The sequence below is a fragment of the Narcine bancroftii genome, chromosome 2 (assembly GCF_036971445.1).
Source record: "Narcine bancroftii isolate sNarBan1 chromosome 2, sNarBan1.hap1, whole genome shotgun sequence".
Taxonomy (NCBI): Eukaryota; Metazoa; Chordata; class Chondrichthyes; order Torpediniformes; family Narcinidae; genus Narcine; species Narcine bancroftii.
In genome coordinates this window covers 351,731,245-351,758,010 of record NC_091470.1, presented here as the reverse complement: position 1 = coordinate 351,758,010, position 26,766 = coordinate 351,731,245, and the positions used below count along the sequence as shown (strand labels likewise).

Genomic DNA, 26,766 nt, shown 5'->3' with positions numbered 1-26,766 from the left:
AGAATTGCCATATTATTAAAATAACATTGATACTGCAATAAAGAAGCCTCATATTTTGTGAGTGTAGGGGTTTAATTCATACCTGCTGTACAAACTATACCTGGACCACACCGCTTCCCACCAAAACTCTTGTAAGGATGCAATCTTTTTTGCCCAGTGCCTCCATCTGCATCATACCTGTTCCCATAATGAGGCTCTCCATTCCAGGAGATTGGAGATGCTCTCCTTCAGTAAACCTGGCTTTCCCTTCAGCCTTCACCCACATCTCCATTTAACCCACATTTGCTCTCACCCCATTCCCCATCCTCCAACATAACAGGGACAGGGGATCCCTCATCCTCACCTATTATCCCACCAGCCTCCACATCCAACATATTATTCTCCATAATTTCTGTCACCTCCAATGGGATCACACCAGACACATCTTCCCCTCCCATTCTCCAAAAAGTATCACTGTCTCCAAGACTCCCTCGTCCTCTCGTCACTCTCCACTCATTGCCACATGGCACTTAATCCCTGTGACCACATTATGTGCAATACCTGCAACCAAATCTCTCTCTCATCAGAGCCTTCTAGCAGTAGAGGTAACACTATACCTGCAAATTTGTAGGAATTGTTTAGTACATAGATTCTCAAGGTGGGGTGGTGGGGCTTAAGAATATTTTAGTGAGGCATAGGAATATTTCGGGAAATAATTAAAAAGTTGGTTTGAATAATTAAACTCGTTATGTTGGTGTGGCAACACTGTCAGTCCAACACAATTGTGGTAACTTCCAAATAAAATTACTTTTTTATTTTCATCACATGATTTTGTTCTTCCGAAGTTTCTCTGTTTCTCTTATTTTAACTGTTGTTCTCCTTGGTTAACATTATAATTATATTTTATCTGACTGATCTTATTATCATCCATTTCAAATGATCTCAGTGCCGACGAGGATTCCAAATTATCCAATCATGTCCCAGTCTATACCCCTCTACTTTTTCAGTTCAGTAGTGAGTGATACTTTTATTCACCAGAGTATTCTGCAATTCACTAGCGGATTGATTGGGTGAGCGGGGGGCGGGGGGGGGGGCTTCCAGGCGCCAGCCTGAGGGGACACCAAAATTCAGAAAAAAGGGACCCCAGAAAGTAAAGCCTGAGGCTAGAGTAGTTTTGATGCACTCTCAGTGAGAAAAAAAAGTCAAAAAGCGCATCTTTTTTTTTAGGGTCAGTATTCTTCGTTTGATTCGATCATTACTTTTATTACATTTTTCAAGTCACATCTTTCACACCAACATAACGTTTATTTTTTCAAAACAACTTTTTAATTATTTCCCAAATATTCCTACACCCATGCCCCACCAAAATATTCCTACGCCCCACCTTGAGAATTAATGATGTGGGGTGATCTGCAACCAAATAAAGAAAAAAAAGTTGATATAGTATTTATTTACCTCTTTTACCATCTAATAACATGAAAAAACAAAAGTTTTTCTACATCTCTAAGCAATTTTTTTTTCTCAAATAGCTGTAACACAGGGTTCATCTGTGTACTGTCAGAAACTATGTGAAATAAAAATGTTGCTCAAGTGCAATACCATGGAATAATAATTTATGTGAATTCTTCCTACATAGTGTTGAACTGGAACAACAAAGATAGAAGACATAACAAACAACCTCATACTCTTGCACATTACCTCAATATAAATCTTAATCAAATTAAAATTCTGAAACCTTTCCCCTTCCCCTCCCTGCCCCTCCCCCATAATGAGACAATTATTGATACCAGAATGCAAGAATTTATAGACCAATATCTATCTAGTTTAAACTTCCACACCCACAGACATACAACATGCATGGTTAATATCTTGGCAATAGCAACCTATTAAAACTACAAGAACAGACAATACAAAGGAAGCCACTGTGGATCAAACACTCAAATCATCTAATAAAAATCATCATGTCTGAAGTTACTCACTTCTATTTACCCGTGGTTTCCTCGCACTATTAGAAATATACCAGGGGTATAGGTTAATTGGGCGGCACAGACTTGTGGGCCAAAATGGCCTGTTGCCGTGCTATATGTCTAAATTTAAATTTTTTTAAATGGTGACAATGCCAGGGAAATGGTCTGCCCATTTGTTGGGAAGTTATTCTGCAATGAGAAATCATCATTTCTGAAAATTAGTTATAATCTGTTGTGTGGTCACTCTAGAAATTTTATGGACCATGAAATTTTATGAAGGTTTCTAAAGAATGAAGGCTTTCTTCCCAGAGTCACCAACATCTGCTGAATGGATTTTGTAAGCAGTGAAGATATAAATGCATACATGGTAGTCAGAACTAGATTGTTTTGAGCAATTTCTGTTAATAAATATCAAATTAAATCTGCTTTTTAAAAGGTTACATTCTCAAACAGCAGTACAATTTATTAAAAATATAAACTAAAAGCAAATTCAGCTGTCCTTATTTCGAAGCTGAAACATTGCCACAAAAAAAAAACAGGTTATAATGAAATTTGGGTAAATTAATCAGGTGTCAGCAAGAGATCAATTATGCTTTAATACAAGTGCCATTTTCCTGGACTGGTTATCCAGTAGTAGAATTCAAATTTGACTTGGTATTTGCAAACTAACTAAACTAAGCATTCACAAAAGATACTTAAAAGTCATTGTTAGTTTCAGGGTGAGTCTAAACTGGCTTTCAAGAAATTAATTCCATTCTTTGAACAGTGCAAAACAGTCCAGCAGCCTGTTGATCCATGGTTATCTTCACATGCTATGCTTGCGCACATAAATAATTTATTCCAAGAAGTCATGGAGAGAACAACCCAAAGTGAGGATCTTGAAGTTCTCCCCTAAAACCAATTGTATTGTTGTACAGGGCATTAAAAAAAAACTGGTTTAATTAAAATAAAATTGTAAGAAATTAATAGAATAGAGAAAAACTATTCTGTTTATCCAGATTTAGTTCTTAAACATGTAGCTTATGAACTATTTGTTCAAAAAACATCTGTTTGCTTTAGCCATATTGAGCTGAATCATTACATACTAATCACTAATGGTAATGTTTAAGCAAGTGGTTACACTAGTGGATAAGCCTCAGGGTCCAAGCATTGTGGAAACTGCCTTGTTCATATCTAGAACATACATGCACATATGATTGCAATTTTGTACAAAATAGATAAATCCACCATGGAAAGTGGATTATAAGAGTGGGCCTAGTTTGTCTGGTGGCTCAGAATTTATGGTCATAAACACATCACAAAATTCATTGTTTTCTTGATTTATTGATTTCCACCCACCCCCCCCCCCCCCACCCCCCACCCCCATCCCCGGAAGTCCACAGTTCATTTGTTTTCTTGTTAACACTGAGTGAACGGCTGTTGTTGTGACACCACTCAACTAGTTGATCTACCTCACTCCTGTACACTTCCTCACTGCTGTCTGACGACCATAGTCGTCAGCAGAATCATCAACAAATTTGTAGATGGCATTTGAATTGTGCCTCGCCACACAGTCATGGGTGCAGAGCAAGTCGAGCAGTTGGCTAAGTATGCATCCTTGAGGTGAGCCTGGGTTGATCAGTACCCTGCCAGGTATGCCATCAGGGCCTGATGCCTTTTGAAAGATGTTCTAACATTGGTTTAAAATATTACAGAGTTGTCAGCTTCTGTAGGGATTCTCATTGGTACCATTGATTAAGCCTTTTTAAAGTATGCATAAAAAGTGTTTAGCTCATCAGGTAAAGAGGCATCACAGCCATTTATGGTGTTCGGCCTTGCCTTATAGGATGTAATATCCTGCAATCCCAGCTACAGCAATTCATCAAAAGGATAATTGATTCACCTTTTGCAGGTACTTCTTCATACTTTGTTTTCTTTTGGCATTTCAACCCCATCTGCTCTTAGCATCCCCTTTCGCACCCCTTCTCTTCTCCAATCCTTAGTACCATCCCCCTCAAGCCATATCTGCCCAATGGATTCTTCTCCTCTCCTCTTGCCCCCCACCACTTCTGATGCATCTGATATATTGATACCACTATTCTTTACTTATCAAATTCCACCATGGCAGCTTTGGTCTTCTAATCATCCAGTCCATCCTGTAGGACTCCTCTTCTACCATTTACATTTCTTGCCTCTCCTTCCCTTTGTCTGGCCTTTGCCAATCTCAGTTCTGCCTGCCATGTTTCACACCTACCTGGCTCACCAATCCTCAGAGAGAGAGGTGGAGAGAATCTGAAGCTTCAAGTTCCTGAGAATTCATATTTCAGAAGACCTTTCCTTAAATCAATACATTGAAACAACCATCAAGAAGGCACACTATGCCTCTACATTCCAAGAAGTCTCAGAAAAGTTGGTACGACATTGAATAGTCTATCAAACTTCAACTGGAACACTGCATAAAGCAAATTGATTGGGTACACCATGGCCTAGTTTGGAAAATTGATTGCCTAGGAACACAGAAGTGATCAACATTCAGCTCCATCACAACCCTCAACCTCCCATCTATTAAATATATCTATGAGAGGCATTGCCTCAAAAAAGCAGCCAAAAATATCAAGGATCCACGTCACCCTGGTCATAACCTCTTTTAAGTGCTACTTTTGGGCAGATGGTACAGAAGCCGGTTTTTAAAAGAGATAGATAATGGGGGGGGTTTAAATGTGTTGGTCACTTCACAAACAAAGTAACACTTCACAAAAGAGATCTCATTTACAATGAAAGAGCTATGGAAAGAAAGAACATGTCCAGAGTGAGTCTGCAGCAACTTTGAAGAATACCTATGGAGACTTCACAAGTTGGTGTTGGACTGATGCTGTAGAGTAAATAGACTATTTATTGTCTTTAAAGCAACAGATGGCCAGGCTCAAGAAACTAATTCCCGAGAGAGTGAACAAACCAAGCCTTGGCAAGCTGACAGCTTGTTGAAACCCCATTTTTAAGATGGGTTGTGAGTTCTGAGTTCAGCCTGCTCAAAAACATTGTAGTCCTTACAAGAGGAAATGGCTGGCTAGTGTGTCTCCTGAAACATGTGAAATATGAGGAACTCTGTGGTGACCTGGAAGAGGTTATCATTTGGAAAACCCATGATGGGGCAAGTTTCTTCAGCAAAACAATGAAGTGGCTGATCCGAGAACATCAGTTTGTATGTCCAATGAGCAACAAATCTCTCTCTGAAACCAACAAGAACTTTCCTGAGCAGTAATCAATTACCTTTAAGCACCAGAAAATTCATAAATGTTAAATTCTGTTCACAGTAATAAAAACTGCCTAATACTGGTGAACTTGGAGAAGTGAGAATGGACTGAAACAAAAAACTTACCTGAACATTTACACATTACATCCACGAGCGCTTAGAATAGTAATAAGCCAAAGTTTTATCCTGTTTTCATGTTTAAAGATAGTTAAAAGCAACTTTTGTTTAAGTAACCATTTGTCTTGGTGAATTTCTATTGCTGCTGTGTTTTGGGGTCCTCAGGATTAGTAACTGTGACTAGTACCTCTCTGTTCAAAAACCGTTTATTTCCAATAGCTGGTAGGCTTTTGAACCTTCTCTTGTGTGACAGATTATAGATGTGTTTTTAGGAGATAAATTGGGGCAGTTTTTTTTTAAAGTGTACAAACACTTCAAAACAAATTTTATTTCAAATATTGGAGCTCTGCTCATGCTAGACATGTTGGCTGCAGAGCCTTTGCAAAAGCTTTGGAGTGCCCAAGAGACTTCAATAATGGATTGTTGTTTACAAAAAGGCAACAGATCTCTGAGCTGCAGGCTGTCTGGAATGGAACTTGCTACTCTAAGAGGGTCATGTGGTTTTGCAAGCAGAGGGAGTCAAAGAGGTTTTTCTCAGAGAGAGAGAAAATTGAGCTCTACAGTGCTACAATCAGCAGCAGCAGTTGGAACTGGAACAGGACAAGCCGGCCAGCTTGTGGAAAAACCCCATTTGGAAGACAGGTTGTGAGTGCTTGGTTCAGCCTGGTCAAAGACTTTGTGGTTCATACAAGAGGAGAGGACTGGCTGCCTAATGTTTCACTTGAAATAAGGGAAACAAAAAGGAACCCTGTGGTGACCTGAAAGAAAGAGGTTATCATGTGGAACACCCTGATGGGGCAAATTTTCTTCGGCAAGACACTGAAGTGGCTGGTTACGAGGAATCAGTTGTGGGTGTCCAGTGAACAACAAATTTCTCTCTGAAAACCAACAAGAACCTTCTTGAGCAGCAACCTTTTACCTTTCAAGCATCAAAGCCTGGTGAACTTCAGAAATGTTGAATTCTTTGCACAGTATAAGAATTCCCAGCAACCATTAAACTTGGAGGATTGAGAAGTAAGATTGGACTGTGAATCAAATAACTTTTTTTTGAACTTATATATACACATTACATACATGTCTGCTTATAATTAGAAGGGGGTTAAGTTAGATGAGTTACGTTAATAGTAATAAGTTAAGTCTGATCCTGTTTTCAGGTTTAAAGATAAATAAAAGCAACTTTTGTTTAAGTAACCATTTGCATTGGTGAATAACTATTGCTGCTGGGTTTCTGGGTCCTCTGAGCTTGTAACAAATGTTACACTCGTCAGCAATAGCTCTAACATAAAAGGATTGTCTGCACTATTACAATATTACCTTTTTGTTCAAGGAGAATTGTGAATATTTATTATCTTGATGGTGTTTGGTATGTATTATCTCTTTAATTCAATGATCTCTACTTCAATTAAGTATATTTTTGCAGTTATTTTGTTGTTTATGTAGTGTTTTATTTGAAAAAAGCTCAGCAGCAAGAATTTCAGTACAAATTCACATTATACAATTACATATAACAATTACAGCATGGAATTACAGGTCATATAACAACTACAGCATGGAAACAGGTCATTTTGGCCCTTCTAGTCCACACCGAACTAAATTCTCTCCTCTAGTCCCTCCTATCTGCACCCTGCCCATAACCCTCCATTCCCCTCTCATCCATATCCCTATCCAATTTTTCCTTAAATGACAAAATGCACCCTGCCGCCACTACTTCTCCCAGAAGCTCATTCCATACAGCCACCACTCTGAGTAAAGAAGTTACCCCTCATGTTTCTTCTAAACTTTTGCCCCTTAACTCTCAACTCACGACCTCTTGCTTCAATCTCTCCAACTCTCAATGGAAAAAGCCTATCCACATCAACTCTATTTATTCCTCTTAATCTCTGCACTCCAAAGAATAAAGACCTAATTTGCTCAATCTTTCTTTACAATTTTGATGCATTTTAGTAAATCTTCTCTGCACTCTCTCTACCTTATTGATATCCTTCCTATAATTTGGTGACCAGAACTGCACACAGTATTCCAAATTTGGCCTCACCAATACCTTGTACAGCCTTAACATCACTTCCCAAGTCCCGTATTCTATGCATTGATTTATAAAGGCCACCATACTAAAAGCCTTCTTCACCACCCTATTCACAGGAGATTCTACCTTTAGGGAACGATGAACTGTTATTCCTAGATCTTTCTGTTCCACTGCATTCCCCAATCCCCTCCCATTTACCATGTCTGTCCTGTTTTGATTATTCCTACCAAAGTGGAGCACTTCATACTTCTCAGCATTAAACTCCATCTGCCATCTTTCAGCCCACTCTTCTAAGCTGTCCAAATCCCTCTGCAATCTTTGAAAACCTTTGTCATTATACTAAAATAGGTGGAATTGTGGATAATCTGCACATTTATTAATCCAATTTACCACCCCATCATCCAGATCATTAATGTATATGACAAACAACAATGGAGCTGATACAGATCCCTCATGCACACCACTTGTCACCAACCTCCAACCTGACTGACAGTTAACCACTATGACTCTCTGGCATCTCCCTTCCAGCCACTGTTGAATCCATTTGACTATCTCAAAATTAATACCCAACAACTGAACTTTCCTAACTAATCTTCCATGGTGAACCCTATCGAAGGCCTTACTGAAGTCCATATAGACAACATCCACTGCTCTACTCTCATCAACATTCCTAGTCACCTCTTCAAAAAAATTCAACAAGATTGGTCAAACATGACCTTCCACGCAGAAATCCATGTTGGGTGTCCCTGATCAATCTCTGCCCCTCTAGATACTTACACATATTATCTCTAAGAATATTTTCCATTAATTTACCTACCACAGATGCCGAACTTACAGGCCTATAATTGCTAGGCTTGCTCATCAAACCCTTTTTAAGCAACGGAACCACATGTGCAATATGCCAATCCTCCTCCATAATACCCATCTCTCATGACATTTGAAAAATCACTGTCAGAGCCTCTGCTATTTTCTCTCAAGGTAACTTCTCTCAAGGTTCTGGGGAAAATCCCATCAGGATCTGGAGACTTAACCTACTTTATATGCTTCAAAATCTCTAGTACTTCCTCTTTCTTAATCACTATAGTTTCCATAATTACCCTCTTTGCTTCCCTTACCCTGCACAATTCAATATCCTTCTCCTTAGTGAATCGTGAAGAAAATATATTGTTCAAGATCTCCCCCATCTCTTTGGGTTTCACACAGTTGTCCGCTCTGATTCTCTAAGGGACCAATTTTATCCCTCACTCTCCTTTTACTATTAACATATTTCTAGAAACCCATTGGATTTATTTTCACCCTGCTTACTATAGCCACCTCGAACCTTCTTTTAGCTTTTCTAATTTCTTTCTTAAGATTCTTTTTACATTCTATGTATGCTCCGAACATTTCCTTTTTTTCTTATATTTATTATGTCTCCCTCTTTTTTTGAACAAATTTTCCAATATCCCTTGAAAACCATGGTTCTCTCAAACTTTTGACCCTACCTTTCAATCTAACAGCAACAAAGATTTTGTACCCTCAAAATCCCACTTTTAAAAGACCACCATTCTCTACTAGATCCCTTGTCCATAAAACAAATCATCCCAATCCACTCCTCATAAATCCATTCTCATCTCCTTAAAATCTAGCTTTTCCCCCCAATCAAAAACCTCAACCCTAGGCCCTGACCTATGTCTTTCCATAATTACCTTGAAGCTAATGGTACTATAATCACTGGACCCAAAGTGTTCCCAACACATACTTCCATCACCTGACCTATCTCATTCCCCAACAGTAGATCCAACACTGCCCCTTTTCTCGTTCGTACCTCTATGTATTACTGTAAAAATATAACCTATCCTACAGATATTTTACAAACTTCAATCCATCCAGTCCTTTCACAGAATGGGTTTCCCAATCAAGATGTAGAAAATTAAAATGTCCCACAATCACAACCCTGTGCTTTTTCCAAATATCTGCTATCTCCCTACAAATTTACTCCTCTAGTTCTCATTCCCCATTAGATGGTCTATAATACACCCCTAATTGCAACTACCCCTTTCCCATTCCTCAATTCTACCCAAATAGCCTGCCTGGATGAGCCCTCTAATGTATTCAGCACTGTTGTAATATTTTCTCTGACAAGCAATGCAATACCACCCACTCTTGCCACTCCGATTCTATCAAACAAAGCAACAAAATCCAGGAATAGTTAGCTACCAATCACATACCTCATGCAACCATGTTTCACTATGACAATATGCTATAACCATATCAGCATAGAACAATTACAGCATGGAAACAGGCCATCACAGCTCTTCTCGTCTTTGCTGAAACACTTGTACTCTCTTTAGCGTGAACAGAAGCTCTCACAACTAGAGTAAAAACAAATGCTTTTATTAGCTTAAAACTATGGATAGGGTTTCACAGTAGTCCTTCAGAAGCATGAGGAAAAGCAGTTCCCAATGCCGAGCTTCTTTCGAACTCAAAAAATGTGTAGCATGACCTTCTATAGCAACCATTGTAAAAAACCTTTACCATTTTTAAACTCTGCCCATTTGCCCATTTTGGTTGTAAAGTCACAATCTTTTATCACTCCCACCCCCCACTATGGCAGATTTATTAAAACGCATGGGCAGGGGCATGCGAGGGGTGCGCAAGAGACACAGAGATTACTTGACAGTGTTATAGCCAGCAGAAGTATCTTGCTGATAAAACGTGCCCCTTCAGGGTTCTCCTGATGATAACCTTTTTCTTTCAGGCTTGCCAGCTTGTCCTGTTCTAGTCCCAGCTACTTCTGTTGGCTGGAACATTGTCAAATGATCTGTGTGTCTCTCTCACTCTGAGAAAAAGCCTGTTTGACTCTCTCTGCTTGCAAAACCACATGACCCTCTTACAACAGCAAGTTCTCTTCCTGACTGCAGCAGCTTCATCTATTGCCTTTCACAAACAACAATCCATTAGGGCAGTCTCTTGAGCACTCTTCAAAGCTCTTGCAAAAGCTGTGAGAAGCTGCTATGTCTAGCATTAGCAGAACTCCAGTATTTCAAATAAGATCTGTTGTAAAGTGTTTGTATGTAACCTACTCTAATAAACCTCTCCCAATTTATCTCCCAAAAACACACACACACAGAGTCACAGAATAAAGAGATTTAAAGGAAGATTGAGGGAAGCTTTTAAAAAAATCATTTAGAAAGGCAGTTGAATTGTGAGTGCAAGTGACAAAGTGCAAGTGAAAGAAGTGCAAGTATTCATTAATTCATCATTAAGCTATTAACTGAGGATAAAGTAAATTCCTACCAGCTTTTTTTTTAAAAAGCCGAAGTTTACAGATAAGCAGGCAAATATTCCTTTGCAATTATGATATTTTCGATGCTTAGATGGACAAAAATATAGACATTATGGAGGATCAGTGTCGATCCTTGATCAGGTTCTGGAGTGAGATCTCAGTCAGCAGTTTACTCTCCTGAGGAATGAAGACCTTAGACTCTTCTTTAACCAGTTCCCTTTATTTGATGCACAGTCCTGTCGCAGGTCCATCACCTCTAAAGAGGATCGAGGAGCTCCCTGAATATACAAATGCATAGGTTTAAATTCTACAATGCTATCTTACATTTACCAACTTCGAAACAGTGACCTCCTAAGACACATGCATTATCCAATCAGCATTAAGCAACTCAATGATGCACCATATTGTGGACCAATCACACAGACATGACCCCACCCCCGCAGGTATTTTTACAGATTTGTTTCCCCATATTCTTGTAAATCACACTATTCCAGAGAAATGGGACAGTTGGAAATTTATCAGCTAGGCTGTTAACAACAGGCAATTTACATTCCAGAGCGTGGGTCAGCCAACAAACATCCTGGGTCCCTTCACTGCCCTTGGGTATCTGCAAATGTCCCAGCATAAGCATTAACCAAATTGTATTTATTAATAGTTTGGTTAATTAACATGTATTTGATACATTAATCACATCAATCTCAATTATAAAGACCCTTACTTCTAAAACATATAGCACACTAACAGGCACTTCCAGCCCACAAGCCAGTGCTCCTCAAATACACCAATTAACCTACAATCCCTGTATGGTGTGTTTTTTTTTTTAAAAAGGATGAGAGGAAACTGGAACTCCCAGAGGAAACTCATGCAGACACAGGGAGAATGTACAGACAGCACCAGATAAGAACTCGAATTGCTGGCACTGCAATAGTGCTGCGCTAACCAGGCTGCTCTGAAGCAGAAAAAGTCCAGTGTTTTGCACAGTTGATCCCAAAGGTTAGGGTCTTTGGAAAGTAACAAAAGGTAGGTATTTTTGCCTTTCATTGGTTTAGGTTGCAATAGATGCAATTGTTTAGCAATTATTAATTGAATGGACTTGGCCATCTATTTTGAACTCTTAAGCTCTTAGATTGCAGTTGCTAATGTGAAAGTTTGTATTTTGAGCTATCTAAAAATGTTAGTTATGAGAGCAGCACCAATGTCTTTTTTTAGAAACACCAGCTCCTAGTTTCATCACTGAAGCCAGAGAGAGCCATGTTTACTGGGCATAAGCACATCCCAGACAGACAATTAAAACTAATCATCTCACCCTTCAAAATCTTCTGAATTAATTACATCAGCCATTTCCTGGGTGAACAGCACACAAACAGGCTTAAAATCCATAATGCCTTTTAACACAGTAGCCCTAACTGACTTTGCTGGTGGTGTCAACGTCCTGTCAACAAGCAACCAATTAATAAATGGCTTCCCGCGTAAATGCAACTGACTGAACTTTACAACCCTTCAGTCGTGATTTGAGTTTTCAATGGCTGTAAGACACATGCAGCGACACGAGAGGCGCTAAAAATTTCTATCCCCATTGTTAACCCTGATGGCTTAATATTATTGTGAGACTGACCATTTACACGTGATAATTAAAGACTAAAAATCAGGCATACAGAAAGTGGATGTCACTGTGTATTGGAAGCAATCTTTCTAAACTTTCCTATGCAAGAAATTATACCCTTTAATTATGACTTGTACATGCAAATAACTGCTTGATGTCAGCCATTTCCCGGTCTTTAGAAAAGGGGTATACTAGGTGTCAAGAAATCCCTACCAGATTTGTATGCAAGAAAATGCCTTAAATACTGTAAAGTACTGTAATGTTTCACTTGAATCTTTGAATGAGGTTCTGGCATTATCTAAAGTGACCTTGTCTACTTGATCCTAATACCACTCATTCCTACTAGCAGAATTTTAATGAAGGTTTTTGTATTGCTCTATGGTTCTTGTGCTCGTCTCTTTACCTTGACATCAGGTCACATTAATGGTTGAAGTAGAAAATCAGCCCCTCTTTTCAACAGTACTCCAAGTTCAAAGGAAAGGGAGTTAACCAAACACAGAGTCCACGGATATGGCAAGGGAAATTTGAGGAAAAGGGAGTTAACCAAATGCTGGATCTCAGGATATGGCAAGAGACCAGTAGGCTGCTGTGTCTTCAATGCATGGGAAATCTGAAAGACTTCTAATGCCCTAGGTGACCATATGCGCAGGAAGTTTCCAGTGAGTTCTGATTTACTGCATTATGAAAGTGGATCTAATAAGTATGTGATGCTGAGGACATTGCAACAGCATGTTTAATGAGCTGGTCACACTAAAAATTGCACAGGTGAAAATTTTGCACGGAACAACCAGGAATAGTAGTAGGTTTCACAGGCCTCTTTCACACTTGCAAGTTATCCCAGGAATCAAATGGCAATCAGCCTTTAAAGTGGCAAGTGTGAAAGCAAAAATCAGCTCAACACCAGTGTAAGATAACATCATTGACCCCTAGTACAATCCCCAGCATCTGCAGATGCCAGCGTTGCAATCAGGTAAATGTGAAAGGAGTAATTGCATTGCAGGATTGAAATAACCCAAGTTTTTGCATGAGTGCAAGATGATTAAAATGAAGGTTCAAACTTTGCCATGGGAAAGTCACAGTGGGGGTGGGGTGGGGGGGGGGGGGGGGAAAGAGAGAGAGAGAGAGAGAGAGAGAGAGAGAGAGAGAGAGAGAGAGAAATAGTAATAAATAGCAAGAGCGGACTATTTTTAAATAGCGAGGGAAAATCGGTAGCGCTCTAGCACACTATTTATAAAGACCATGGGGAAAAAAGCAATGGCTGACCTGACTTCCCAGAATGCTGTTCAGCAGAGAAACCCCTCTATGAATAATCCACGTATGCAGCCCTTTCTCTGCCGCATGGAATTCTGGGAGGGCAGATCCACCATCACTCCCCCCCCCCACAGTATTTATAAATTGTGCAAAAGAGCACTACCAACTTTCCCACACTATATAAATTGAGCACTATAGCGCTAACAACTTTCCCACCCTGTTAAAAAATTGTCCGCTATTGCTCGCACTTTCCCACGGTCCCTTATAAAGGTTTATATAGGTCAGCACAACAACAGGAGCTGAAGGACTCATACTCTGCTGTACATAAAGCTTAATTATGCCTGATTAATTTTGTTCAAATACAAGATCATAATACATTGATCAGGATTTAGGGCAGGTCCACCATCACTCAATGCCTCATGATGTTACGAGTAGTAGGGAGAACAGTCCTAACCCCGGGTTGGCTTCTCGCAAGCATGAAACATTCAGTGTCCCGGTTAGGAGTGGACAAGTGGGAAAATACAAACCCTCATTCCAAGACACTGAACAGCCAATTTTGTGGGATGCAAGTGTAAAAGGGGCTAAAGAACTACTTCAGTGATAGTTGGAGTGAAGAAATAGCTTCTTCGGAGAAAACAGCAAGTTCATGGCAACAGTTCATTCTGTTACTCAGTAGCAAAGGAATCAAAATGCCTAGGGCAGCTATTAGGGGCAATCAAGAAAATCTGCTGGGGTCTAATGCAGTAATTCAGTGGGGTTTTGTGAGTCAGCGTGGGGACTGGTAGCGGGCTGTCGGGAGTCAGTACGGGGCAGTGGGATCAGTGTGGGGACTGGTAGTGGGCTGCCAGGAGAGTGCAGGGGAGTGGGATCGGAAACGCACAAATTTCCCCCCCCCCATATAAATTACCATATTTTTTAAACCCATTTTACAAATCAGGTACTTCCCCCACCCACACACCATATGCATGTGTGCACTATATAAGACTATTTTTGCATGTTGAAAGAATGCACAATTAATAGTGGGCATTGGAAAGTTGAACCAACAACTTATAGCAGCTTTGAAAGAATGTGCACAATAGCAGCCGTGGGAAAGGTGCGCCAGCAACTTAGAGTGAGCATGGGAATATTAGAGTGAGTATGAGAATGTAGTCGTGGCAATGAAAGAATGGGCACCATTTATAGCAGGTGTAGGAATTTTTTTTTTTTTTTTTTTTTTAAATCGATCTTTTTACTGAATACCATGGTATTCCTATAAACAGGACATTCTGGCACCTTATTGTCCACTGGTCCCTGAGGGAGATTAACATATCAAGGGTCTCTGATTGGAGAAAACATTAGAATTTAAAATTCTGCTCAACTCTGCAATCTGACTATTTAATTGATTCCTCTTCAAAGCCTGTTGATGTGTTGCAGCTGGTTATATAGAATGGGCAATTAATACCTCTGGGAGAAGTTGATTGGGTGTTAATTGCAGGAGATTAACTGTGGCAGATATTATGTGTTTTGTCCTAACTTAAAAGCAAATTGCTTTTGCCAGTCAGAATTTAGAATACTGTACCCGCGCATTATATGAGGGTGCACGTTATTACAATTAAAAAAAAACACTATTTATGATTTTATTCATGTTATATGTGTGAAAATATGGTAATTGTAATTGTTTCTTCATTTTATTTTATTTCAGCTCACAAAAGGTCTCATAGGAACACTCTACATTTGGATAGCAGGGAATACCTGTCCTTCAGCATCCATAGAAAGTAAAAGGCAGTTACATTTTGGGCCTGAGCCCTTCAAGAGTGCCAAAATCAGGAAGATGCCCGAATAAAAAGATGGGGGTGGGAAGGGTAGGAGGCAATAGGTGGATACAGAGGAGTCAATAGAAGAAAGATGGGGGGGAGGGCCGCAGGGGGGTGGGGGAGGGCCGCGGGGGGGGGGGGGGGAGGGCCGCGGGGGGGGGGGGAGGGCCGCGGGGGGGGGGGGGGGGAGGGCCGCGGGGGGGGGGGGAGGGCCGCGGGGGGGGGGGGAGGGCCGCGGGGGGGGGGGGGAGGGCCGCGGGGGGGGGGGAGGGCCGCGGGGGGGGGGAGGGCCGCGGGGGGGGGGGAGGGCCGCGGGGGGGGGGGGAGGGCCGCGGGGGGGGGGGAGGGCCGCGGGGGGGGGGGGGGCCGCGGGGGGGGGAGGGCCGCGGGGGGGGGGGGGAGGGCCGCGGGGGGGGGGAGGGCCGCGGGGGGGGGGGAGGGCCGCGGGGGGGGGGGAGGGCCGCGGGGGGAGGGCCGCGGGGGGGGGGGGAGGGCCGCGGGGGGGGGGGGGAGGGCCGCGGGGGGGGGGGGAGGGCCGCGGGGGGGGGGGGGGAGGGTGTGGCAGTGGACAGAGTGAAGACCGAAAAGACAAGCAGAAATAGGCTATTCATCCCATTGAATCACAAGATGTTCCATTTTACACACAGCCCCACTGCCTGGTCTTATCCCCATAACCTTTGATACTCTAGCTAATCAAGAACCTATCAATCTCTGTCTTAAATACATCCATTGACCTGGCCTCCACAACTGTCTGTGGCATCAAATTTCACAGATTCTCCACCCTTTGGCTAAAGAATTTCCTCTGCATCTTTGTTCTAAGCAGACATCCTTCAATCCTGAAGTGGTGTCCTCTTGTCCTAGACTCTCCCATCATGGGCAACTACCGTGGTGCTGAACAAAGCTACCTGCCAGTCTGCGTCTTATCTCCCCGATGTTGACAGGGCAATATGCTGCAAGTGACCCCAAAAAATTCACAGGTGAAGTGTTGATTCTCTTGAAGAACTGTTGAGGCCCCAAATATTGATGAGGAAAAAGTGCAAGTGTAGCACTTTTTGCAGTCACAGGAGTCAGTACCAAGGGGGCAATTAGTGGAAAAGATTGAGTGGATGGGGAGGTCAGATGGAGCAATCCCAGTGGATAGCAGAAAGAGGAAATGGTGGTGAGGTCCCATTGTAGACGGTGGAAATTGCAGAGAATAATATATTTAATGTGGAGGCTTGTGGGATGGTAGGTGAGGACAAGGGGAAGTAAAAACACAAAGTGTTGGAGAAGCTTAGTAGGTCAAACAGGGTCCTTTATCAATCAAAGGTAAAATACCTAACTGACATTTCGGGTTTAAGCCTTTCATCAAGGTATGAGAAAATGCCAGCAGGGGTCTGAACAAAACGTAGGGGTGGGAAGGTGGGGGGGTAGCAGAGGCAGTAGATGATAGGTTGAGGAAGGAGAGAGGGGTCAGCAGCAATGAGGGGAGAAGGGATGGTTGGGCAAGTGAAATAATAGTGTATAAAACTCTTAGAATATTGAAACAGTAAGAAGCTTGCTGGAATTCAATGTCTAGGGAAGAGGCGAAAGGTTAAAAGTAGTACTGTGTTCCAGTGTCTCCCACAGACTGGTACTGACTGGAAAAACTTGTGATGCCCAAGGAGGAAATCAAAGCTTAGAGTGCAGGAATGAGTGAAGAGATAAGGGGGTTCTGATGTTCTCTGAGTCTGAACAACAATGTTTTTTTTTAAACCTTGTATCGAGGCTGAAGGCTTGGGGGCAGGGGAAGGTCATGTCTACGTGCCTACACGTAATGCTTTACACTGATATCACATGTTGGTGACTGATGTAGTAACCTTTTTCTAACGTGTCTGAATGTACAAATACTGATGCCACGAGACTGCTTTAAATGTGACAGCAGTAAAGGTTCTTCCAGGTTGCTGCTGTATTTAATAAAGAGTTAACCAAGAGATTTCTGTGTGCCGGGACTAATTGGATCGGGAGCAATGAAAAAACAATCACATTTGGTGAGCCAGCCAGGAGCTCAATCGAGAAGTGCTCAGTGGATGGTGTAAGTGACCGACTAAGCCAGCAGCCAAAAGCTGGAGAATGGGCCACTTTCATGGGACACGATCCTGGTTCTCCTCTTAAGGCGACAGTCCAGCTGATCCTATCCTCCAATGGCACAACTCTGAAGAGTGTCGCATCCCAGGTACGCAGAAGGTAAGGCTCGAGGATTCACCCAGGGGAGGGATAAATAGGTTGTTCTTGTTCCAATGCCCTGCCTTAAACTAGTTATGAGGGGAAATCCCCCACATTGAAGGTCAGGACTGTGAAGTGGGGGCAGAGGAACAAAAGGACAACATCACAACTCTTGAACTGAATACTGGAGTTGTGACTGAAATGAGGAATTTTGAACAGAAGCATTATACCTTTTATATGTGTCTTATATGATAAGATGAATGTTTATAGCTGTTGAACCCATTCCTATATTCTAACCAACTCAACAGGAGGTTATCCCCTCAAGACCCAGCCCCTACCCCATACAGGCAGTGATAAAATCAATTTTGAGACAGAACGGATTAGAGACAAGTAAAAGTAAGGATATAAATACATGGAGGACAGCAGGGCATCTTTTATTAACTGATATCTACAGTCATATAGCATTACTAAAGCTGGGAAAATGGATGTAAAAGACAATAAGACATTTATTTTTGACAAAGCACATTCGTGGCCGACTGCTAATTGGACAGGGTCCTGTTAATTGGGATATCATGTACAGAAGCTACATTAATACCCTGATTGGCCAGATGTAACCAGGTTCAGGACAAAGAGGTATCTCTAAGATGGAGCAGGTCTTTTTGATTCTGTTGCCCTTTGACAATATGAGAAAGGCATCCAAAGAGTTGGTTCACTGACACAGAAGCTGGGGCTATTGGCTAATAAAATGGCAAAGGGGCTCCAAGCAGCTTGGAAGATGGTGTCAACAGAGATGGTGGTCATCCGTACAGTGACAATCCAGAGCCAAATGGACCCTGACTATTTTGGCTGGTTGTGGTAGACCTGTAAGATAATAGTCAAGGCTACTATATGAGCAGCTCCGACAACTTCAATAAATGGGTGAACTTCAATAAATGGGTGAACCACATGCAATAAGAGAAATACAGGACTCACAAGAAATTGATACGAGATTCCTGACCATCACACCTATCCCTTTGCACAATGCTTTGCTACTGGATGGATCCAGTGGCTGTGGAAAAAAAACCTTATGCTCCTATCTACCCTTGTAGATTTACTGTTTCTATACTGAAAAAGTATCCTCCACAGTCCTTTAAGTAGTTACCATGAAATGATAAAAAATGTTAATATTGAAATCTTAAACTTTTTAGAAGCTTGTTGGAATTCAGTGTCTAGGGAAGAGGTGAAAGCTTAAAAGCAGTACTGTGTTTCAGTGCCTTGGGGTGCCTAAGGAGGGAGTCAAAGCTGAGAGTGCAGGAATGCATGAAGGGATAAGGGGGTCCTGATGTTTTATCTGAGTCTGAATAATTTTTTTAATTTTGTATTGAGGCCACAGGTTTAGGGTGGGAGAGAGATGACATTTCAGCAGGTATTAAGAGTGGATAACTTCCAGGCCCCAAAAAGATGCATCCCAGGCTATTGTGACAGAGTACATGGATATGTTTTTGGGAGATAAATTGGGTAAAGGTTTGTTAGAGTAAGTCACATACAAACACCAAAATAGATCTTATTTAAAATACTGGAGCGCTGCTAATGCTAGACATAGTGAGACCTCACAACTTTTGCAAGAGCTTTGAAAGAGACTTCACTAATGGATTGCTATTTACAAAAGGCAACAGATGAAAGATCTTGTTGGAGCCGCAGATTGTCTGCAAGAGAACTTATTGATCTAAGAGGGTCATGTGGAATAAGTGAAACAAAAAGGAACTCTGTGATAACCTGAAAGAAAGAGGTTATCATCTGGAGAACCCTGATTGGGCAGGTTTCGTCAGCAAGACACTGAAGTGACTGATGGAAGTACATCTCTTCCCCCCCCCCCACCCCCCAACTCTCCCCCGGAACAACAAATCTCTCTCTGAAAACCGACAAGAACCTTCCTGAGCGGTAACAATTTACCTTTCAAGCACCAAAGCCTGGTGAAACTTTATTATTGTTAAATTCTGTGCACAGTCTAAGAATTGCCTGCAACCAGTGAACATGGAGGAATGAGAAGTGAGATTGGACTGTGATCCAAAGAACCTATCTGAACTTGCACACACATTACATACACGTGCACTTAGAATTAGAAAGGGGTTAAGTCATGGTGATAAGTTAAAATGTGTTTCTATTTTCATGTTTAAAGATAATTAAAAGCAACTTTTGTTTAAGTAACCATTTGTCTTGGTGAATATCTATTGTTGCTGGGTTTTTGGGTCTCTGGGCTTGTAACATTTTATGGGGACTCGTCCATTCGAATTTTAGAGTTTTTGTGGGGTTTTTTCCCAAGCTAATTTAAAGCTTGTGTGGGAAAACAGCAACAATGGATGTTGATACATTTTTGTCACAGCCATCATTTGCAGAGCAAGAGAAAAGAGGAACTGATGGTTATTTCTAAGATATTATGACTAGTCAAGCATTGGATGAGAAAAATACAAATATAGAGGATTAAAGTGAAATATATAGGTGAGGGAAAATTTGTTGAGAAAGGCTTAGCAAATTTTCTGGAGGATAGATCTGTTGAATTGCAATTGAGGGTGGAGAAACAGACAATATGAGGCAGAACAAACTGAAAAACAGAGGAAATAAGTGTTAGAGGAAGCTGAAAGAAAGAAAATAGGACTTGGAAAAGATTGAAAGGGACAGACAGTTTCAATTGGAGAAGTTAAAAATTGAGATGAAGTAAGAGAATTGAGGCTGTAACTCGTGGGGATTGGTTTTTGGCTAGTAGAGAGGTAAATCTAATTCCTCCTTTTGATGAGGGAGATATAGATACATATTTTCAGCTTTTTGAAAAGGATCCTGAGAGGTCAAGATGGCTAAAAGAAAAATGGCCTCTTATGCTCCAATGTGTATTGAAGGGAAAAACACAAATTGCATCCTTTAGTTTGACTAGAGCAAGTGGCAAATGATGGTACAAGCAGTACGAGTTGGTTCCAGAAGTATATAGACAAAAATATAGGAGTTTGGTGAAAACATGGAATCAGTCTTATATGGATTTTACTTTGAAAAAAATATCTGTGTTTTGACCATTGGTGCAACCTCAAAAGGAATAAACAATGATTTTGACAGATTGAAAGAATTGATGTTAATTGAAATTAAAAGGTGTGCCCCAGAGGAGATTAAATTGTATCTAGATGAGAGAGACGTGGGGATAAACCCCTGGATTAGCAGACAAATTTGCTCTAATTCACAAAAATCCATTTCAGAATAGTGAGCCTTTTCAGAGAGTTAATGTGGAACAGATTAATAAGTCTGTTCAGAAGGTTAATGTGGAGCAGACAGGTAAACCTGAAATTAAGTATGGGGAGAATGTTAAGGGAAAAGATTAAGGCAAGTTGGGAAAGGACAGAACTTCTGGACTTGTATGACATTTTTGTAAGAAACCTGGTCATGTTACTGCGAATTGTCTAGTATTGAAAAAGAGATGAGAATAGGAGGTTTTTACCAGAAGCATATATTCAAACAGTTGAATTTAAGGAGACCAGATGTTCCAAACCTGGTAAGGGTGTCATGGATGCTTTCAAACCTTTTGTGTCAAAGGGCTTGGTTTCAGTAAAGGAGGGAGAATCACAGGTTCTAGTTAATTCTTATAGATGCTGGGACTGCTCAGCCACTGTTGTTGGGAAAGTGTTTTAACTCTGGATCAGTATTTATACCACTCGAACAAGATTCTGGGAACAAATGTTCCTCAGTTACTTGCTGCAATACATCTTCAAATACAGAAAATAAATCTTCATAAAATACTTTTAGAATTAAACTGAGAATCCATCATCTCCTGGCGACTTTCCATTGAGCATCTCCTGTATAGCTTCTTTAATCTCAAAATCCGTGAATGGAGCATCCAATTCTTTAACCACCTCCTCTCTTAAAACAGGTAAATTTAACTTAGATAAATAAGATTCAATAGAACCAGCGTTCTGCTTTCCCTCAGAAGTATATAATTTCTGGTAAAATGAATAAAACTGGTCATTAATTTCCTGAGGTTTATAGGTAATTATTGAATTCTTTTTCACAGCATTAATAGTTCGGGATGTCTGTTCTGTTTTTAACTGCTATGCTAGTACCTTATGAGCTCTCTCACCCAATTCATAACATTGCTTAGATCGATAAGCTAAACACTCATACTGATAAGTTTGTAATGTATTATAATGTAATTTCAAATTCGTTAAAGCAGCTTTTTTTTAATCTTCTGTAACATCTTTCTGAAATTCCTTTTCCAACTCAGTAATTTGTTTCTCCAATGTTAAATTTTCCGCCACATTTTGCTTTTTAACTTTTGTAGTATAGCTAATAATTTGTCCTTGTAAATATGCTTTCAAAGCATCCTACAGTATAAAATTACTACATACTTAATTGACATTCTCAGCCAGAAACAAAGTAATCTGCTCTTGTTCGAGTGCTATTATTACTGTGATTCCCAAGAAAGATAGGGACCCACTGAAAGTGTCTTCGTATAGGCTTATTTCCTTATTAAATGTAGATTATAAAATTATAGTGAAGGTGTTAGCAAATAGACTTGCCAAATATTTACCTCAGTTAATACATACAGATCAAACATGTTTTATTAAAAATAGAAATGCGTCTGATAATATCCTCAGATTGATAACATTGGTCAATGCATTTAGACAGCAACCCAACCACTGGTTGCGCTGGATGTGGAAAAAGCCTTTGATAGGGTTGAGTGGATTTTTTTTATTTAAGGTGTTAGAGAAGTTTAATTTTGGCCCTTATTTTATTGGTTGGGTTAAGGCTTTATATACAAATCCAATCGCTAGGGTGGTGACAAATGGCCAAATTTCTTTAGCATTTAAATTAATGCGATCGACTCAATAAGGTTGTCCATTGTCATCAGCTTTATTTGCATTGGCTATTGAACCATTAGCTCAAACAATACGACAGAATGATAAGATTAAAGGAATAAAAATTGTGAATGATGAATACAAGATTAATTTGTTTGCAGATGATGTGTTGGCTATTTGATATTGGATACTTGACAGAACCGGAACAATCTTTGAAATATTTACAAGATTGTTTGTTAAATTTTGGGGAGTTGTCTGGATACAAAGTAAATTGGGTTAAGAGTGAAATACTGCCAGTTGGGGATGGAGATTATTCAGAATATAAAAGTACTATAAAATTAAAGTGGTCAGATAGAATTAAATATTATGGGGTGGTAGTAAATGCAAATTATCAATCTTTATATAAATTATGTTCCTTTATTAAAAAGGATTAAAATGGATTTGATTAAATGGAAAGATCTGCCATTAACATTAATTGGTAGAGTAAATTGCATTAAAATGAATATTTTTCCTCAAATTCAATATTTGTTTCAGTCGATACCATGTTTAGATTCAAAGGGTTTTTTTTTCAGGATCTGAATAGGACAGAGTGAGAGTTTTTATGGAAGGGAAAATTAGCACGAGTAGCTTTGCTTAAACTTACACGGAAATATGGAAATATGCATTAGGTGGATTGCAGTTACCTCATTTTCAAAATTATTATGAAGCAGCTCAGTTGAAATTTGTTAGTAGATTGATGGATATAGACCAACCTTTGAGTTGGGCAAAGGTGGAAATGGCTTGTGTTTCTGAAGTTGAGATACACAGTTTATATTTAAGTGGAATGGGAATTTATTGCAGGAATATAATATGCTAGTACTAAAACATTTGTTAAGGATATGGGTTAAATGAAATATGGTTTTAAGATTAAAGGGTAAATTATCAATCCAAACCCCGTTATATCATCATCAGCTTATTCCTTTTTCAATGTTTAATAATCATTTAAAGGGATGGAATTCTTAGGGTATTAAGATAGTTCAGGACTGTTTTGAAGAAGGCCAGTTTCTTTCCTTTAACCAACTGAGGGAGAAATTTGATACATCTGTAAATTATTTGTGTATTATCAACATAGAGCTTTGATAAAAGATAATTTTGGTAGAGATGAATTTACATGTTGACGAAATGTGAGTCTTTGATTTCCTCTGTACCTAAGAAAGTTTATATTTTGGGTATGTACCAATTGTTACAAGATGCGATGGATAAACCGGATTGGGAGAAATCTAGACTTAAATGGGAAAGCGATTTAACTTATATTTTTCCTGAAGATAATTGGGAGGCTATGTGCGATGATAGTGTAACTAAAGTGACAAATCTACGATGTGGAATAGTTAATTATAATTTTTGCATCAGTTATATTTGACTCCAGAGAAATTAAAAAAAAATATGAGTTTAGTAATTCGGATTCTTGTTTTAGATGTAGATTATGTATTGGAACTTTTTTTTTATATGCTGTCTGGTCTTGTGTTAAAGTACAACCATTTTGAGAAGGAATTAGATTGGTTTTGGGGAAAAAGGAAAAAACTCTGGATCAGAAGACTGACAAGGGAGACAACTTTGATTAAAGGTGTTGGAGATGAGGTAGAGTCAATATCTCTTCACAATATAGAGCTGAATTCAGAATTAAAGGACCTGTTGTAGTAGGATTAATTTCAAAGTTACCCATGCAGGGTGTCTCATTTTTATTAGGGAATGATTTTGCAGAGGATAAAGTTAGGTCAGTTTTTAGAATAACAAATCGGCCTAGTAAGGATGAGAGTAAAGAGGATTGTGAGATATATCCTGCATGTGCTGTTATGAGGTTTTTGGCTAAGAAAATGATGAGAGCTGAAGAAGATCCAGTTGATAGAGACTTGCCCAATACTTCTGAAATAGTTTTGAAAGAGAGTGAGGATTTATCTTTGTCAAGGAAAGTTAATTCAGCAACAGAAAATAGATACAGATCCTGTTTGTTTAAGGGAGAAAGCAGTAACTGAACAGGAGATTAAAGAAATGGCTCGTGGATATGACTTGGAGGGTGAATTGTTAATGGTGTTGGTTGTTGACAGGGTTGAAGAAGTTATGGATCATAATATTATGGAAACAGAATCTTGTGAGGGTAACCTTAAAGAAACCATGATTCCTGTGTGCCTGTTGAACTCAGATTGGAGATCTCCTTGTATTCTGGTACCGAAACCATATGGAACTGTTCGGTTTTGTACAGCTTACAGGAAAGTTAATTCAGTAACTAAAACAGATGCTCATCCTTTTCTGAGAATAGATGACTATATTGATAAAATTGGCGAATCTAAATTTTTTACTAAAGTTGAATTTGTTGAAGGGTTACTGGTGTGTGGCTTTAACTGAGAGAGGAAAGAATATTTCAGCTTTTGTAACTCCATCTGGTTTATACGAGTATAATGTGTTTACGTTTGGCATGAAAGATACCCCTACAAAGGATGATTAATTCAGTAATCCAAGGGTTAACACATACAGATGCTTATATTGAATACTTGGTCACAAAAAGTGATACATGGGAAGAATATCTAAGGGAATTGGACAAATTGTTTGCAATATTATCCAAAGCAAACTTAACTGTTAATTTAGCAAAAAGTCATTTTGCAAATGTAACATACTTGAGTCATGTAGTTGGCCATGGCAAAGTTGCACCTATTCAAGCTAAGGTGAATGCAATTTCTGAGTTTCCTGTTCCCAATGACAAGAAGGCAGTGAGAAGGTTTTTAGGAATGGTAGGATATTATAGGAAATTTTGCAGAATTTTTTGCTGAGGTTGCTCTTCCTTTAACCAACCTTTTGAAGCAAGAGGAGAAATTTATGTGGACTGAGGTTTGTCAGACAGCTTTGGAAAAGTTAAAGGAGATGCTATACCATTGACCTGTGTTACAATCTCCCGATTTTGACTAACCATTTTCTTTAGCAATGGATGCCAGTGAGGGATCAGCAGGTGCAGTTTTATTGCAAAAACATAATGAAATTGACCATTCAGTTGCCTACTTTTCAAAAAAAAATTCAATGTTCATCAAAGGAACAATTCCACTATTGAAAAAGAACTGTTATCTATAATATTTGCTCTGCAGAATTTTGATGTATATCTCAGTACCTCTCATGAACCAATTGTGATATTTACTAACCACAATCATCTGGTGATTTTGAATAAAATGAAGTAAAAAACAGAAGATTATGAAGATGGAGTTTAATATTACACATATAATCTGCAAATTAATCATATCAGAGATACAAATAATGTGATAGCAGATTGTTTGTCAAGATGTTAAAATTGATCATATATAGAAATACTCTCAACATTGGGTTATTTTATTATTTTGTTTTATACCCATGTTATATATTGTGTATTGGTATCTCTTTAGTGATTTTAAAGACAGTTTAGTTACAACTGAATTTTAACTAGAGTTAAAATTCCTTTAAAGGGGGAAGGTGTAACAGAGTATATAGATGTTTTTGGGAGATAAATTGGGAAAGGTTTGTTAGAGTAGGTCACATACAAACACTTTAAAACAGATTTTATTTAAAATACTGGAGCTCTGCTAATGCTAGATATAGTGAGACCTCACAGGTTTTGCAAGAGCTTTGAAGATTGCTCAAGAGACGAGACTAATGGATTGTTATTTACAAAAGGCAACAGATGAAAGATCTTATTGGAGCCACAGATTGTCTGAGAGAGAGAGAGAGAGAGAGAGAGAGAGATCACTTGTACAGTCTTACAGCCAGTTGAAGCAGCTGGGACTGGAACAGGACAAGCTGGCAAGCTTATGGAAAGCCCATTTTGTAAGACAGCCTGGCCAAAGCCCCTTGTGGTTCATGCAAGAGGAGAGGACTGGCTGTCTAATGTTTCACTTGGAATAAGGGAAACAAAAAGGAACTCTGTGGTGACCTGAAAGAAAGAGGTTATCACCCAGAGAATCCTGAAGGGGCAGGTTTTGTCAGCAAGACACTGAAGTGACTGATTGAAGTATATCAATTGTGGATGTCCTGGAACAACAATCACTCTCTGAAAACCGACAAGAACCTTCCTGAGCAGTAACCATTTACCTTTCAAGCACCAAAGTCTGGTGAACTTTATAAATGATAAATTCTGTGCACAGTATAAAAATTGCCTGCAACCAGTGAACTTGGAGGAATGGGAAGTGAGATTGAACTGTGAACCAAAGAACCTTTCTGAACTTACACACACATTACATACAGATGCACTTAGAATTAGAAGGGGATTAAGTTAGTTAATAATGATGTTAAAGTTTGATTGTATTTTCATGTTTAAAGATAATAAAAAGCAACTTTTGTTTAAGTAACCATTTGTCTTGGTGAATATCTATTGCTGCTGGGTTTTGGGATCCTCTGGGCTTGTAACATTATTGAGAGAATATTGATGAAATCTTCAGATAATTCAAATCTTTGCTGACCACAGATGAGATGTCAGAACTGGAATAGAGCAAGTAGATCCATGTCCATTGGAGGGAAATTAGGAAAATATCCCAAACAGG

The 26,766-nt window shown here is 39.6% G+C and overlaps 1 protein-coding gene and 1 long non-coding RNA gene across 6 annotated transcripts in view; one reads left to right on the top strand and one right to left on the bottom strand.

Annotated features, from left to right (window-relative positions):
- LOC138755759 (uncharacterized) overlaps positions 1-15,305 on the top strand; it is a 49,113-nt gene extending 33,808 nt beyond the window's left edge. For both annotated transcript variants that reach the window (XR_011352551.1, XR_011352550.1), the window contains 2 exons: positions 11,415-11,606; positions 15,122-15,305. This is a non-coding gene — a long non-coding RNA (uncharacterized lncRNA). The remainder of the gene's footprint in view (positions 1-11,414; positions 11,607-15,121) is intronic.
- LOC138755756 (protein tyrosine phosphatase type IVA 3-like) overlaps positions 1-26,766 on the bottom strand; it is a 105,677-nt gene that overhangs the window by 73,414 nt on the left and 5,497 nt on the right. The gene's annotated exons all lie outside the window — the stretch shown is intronic.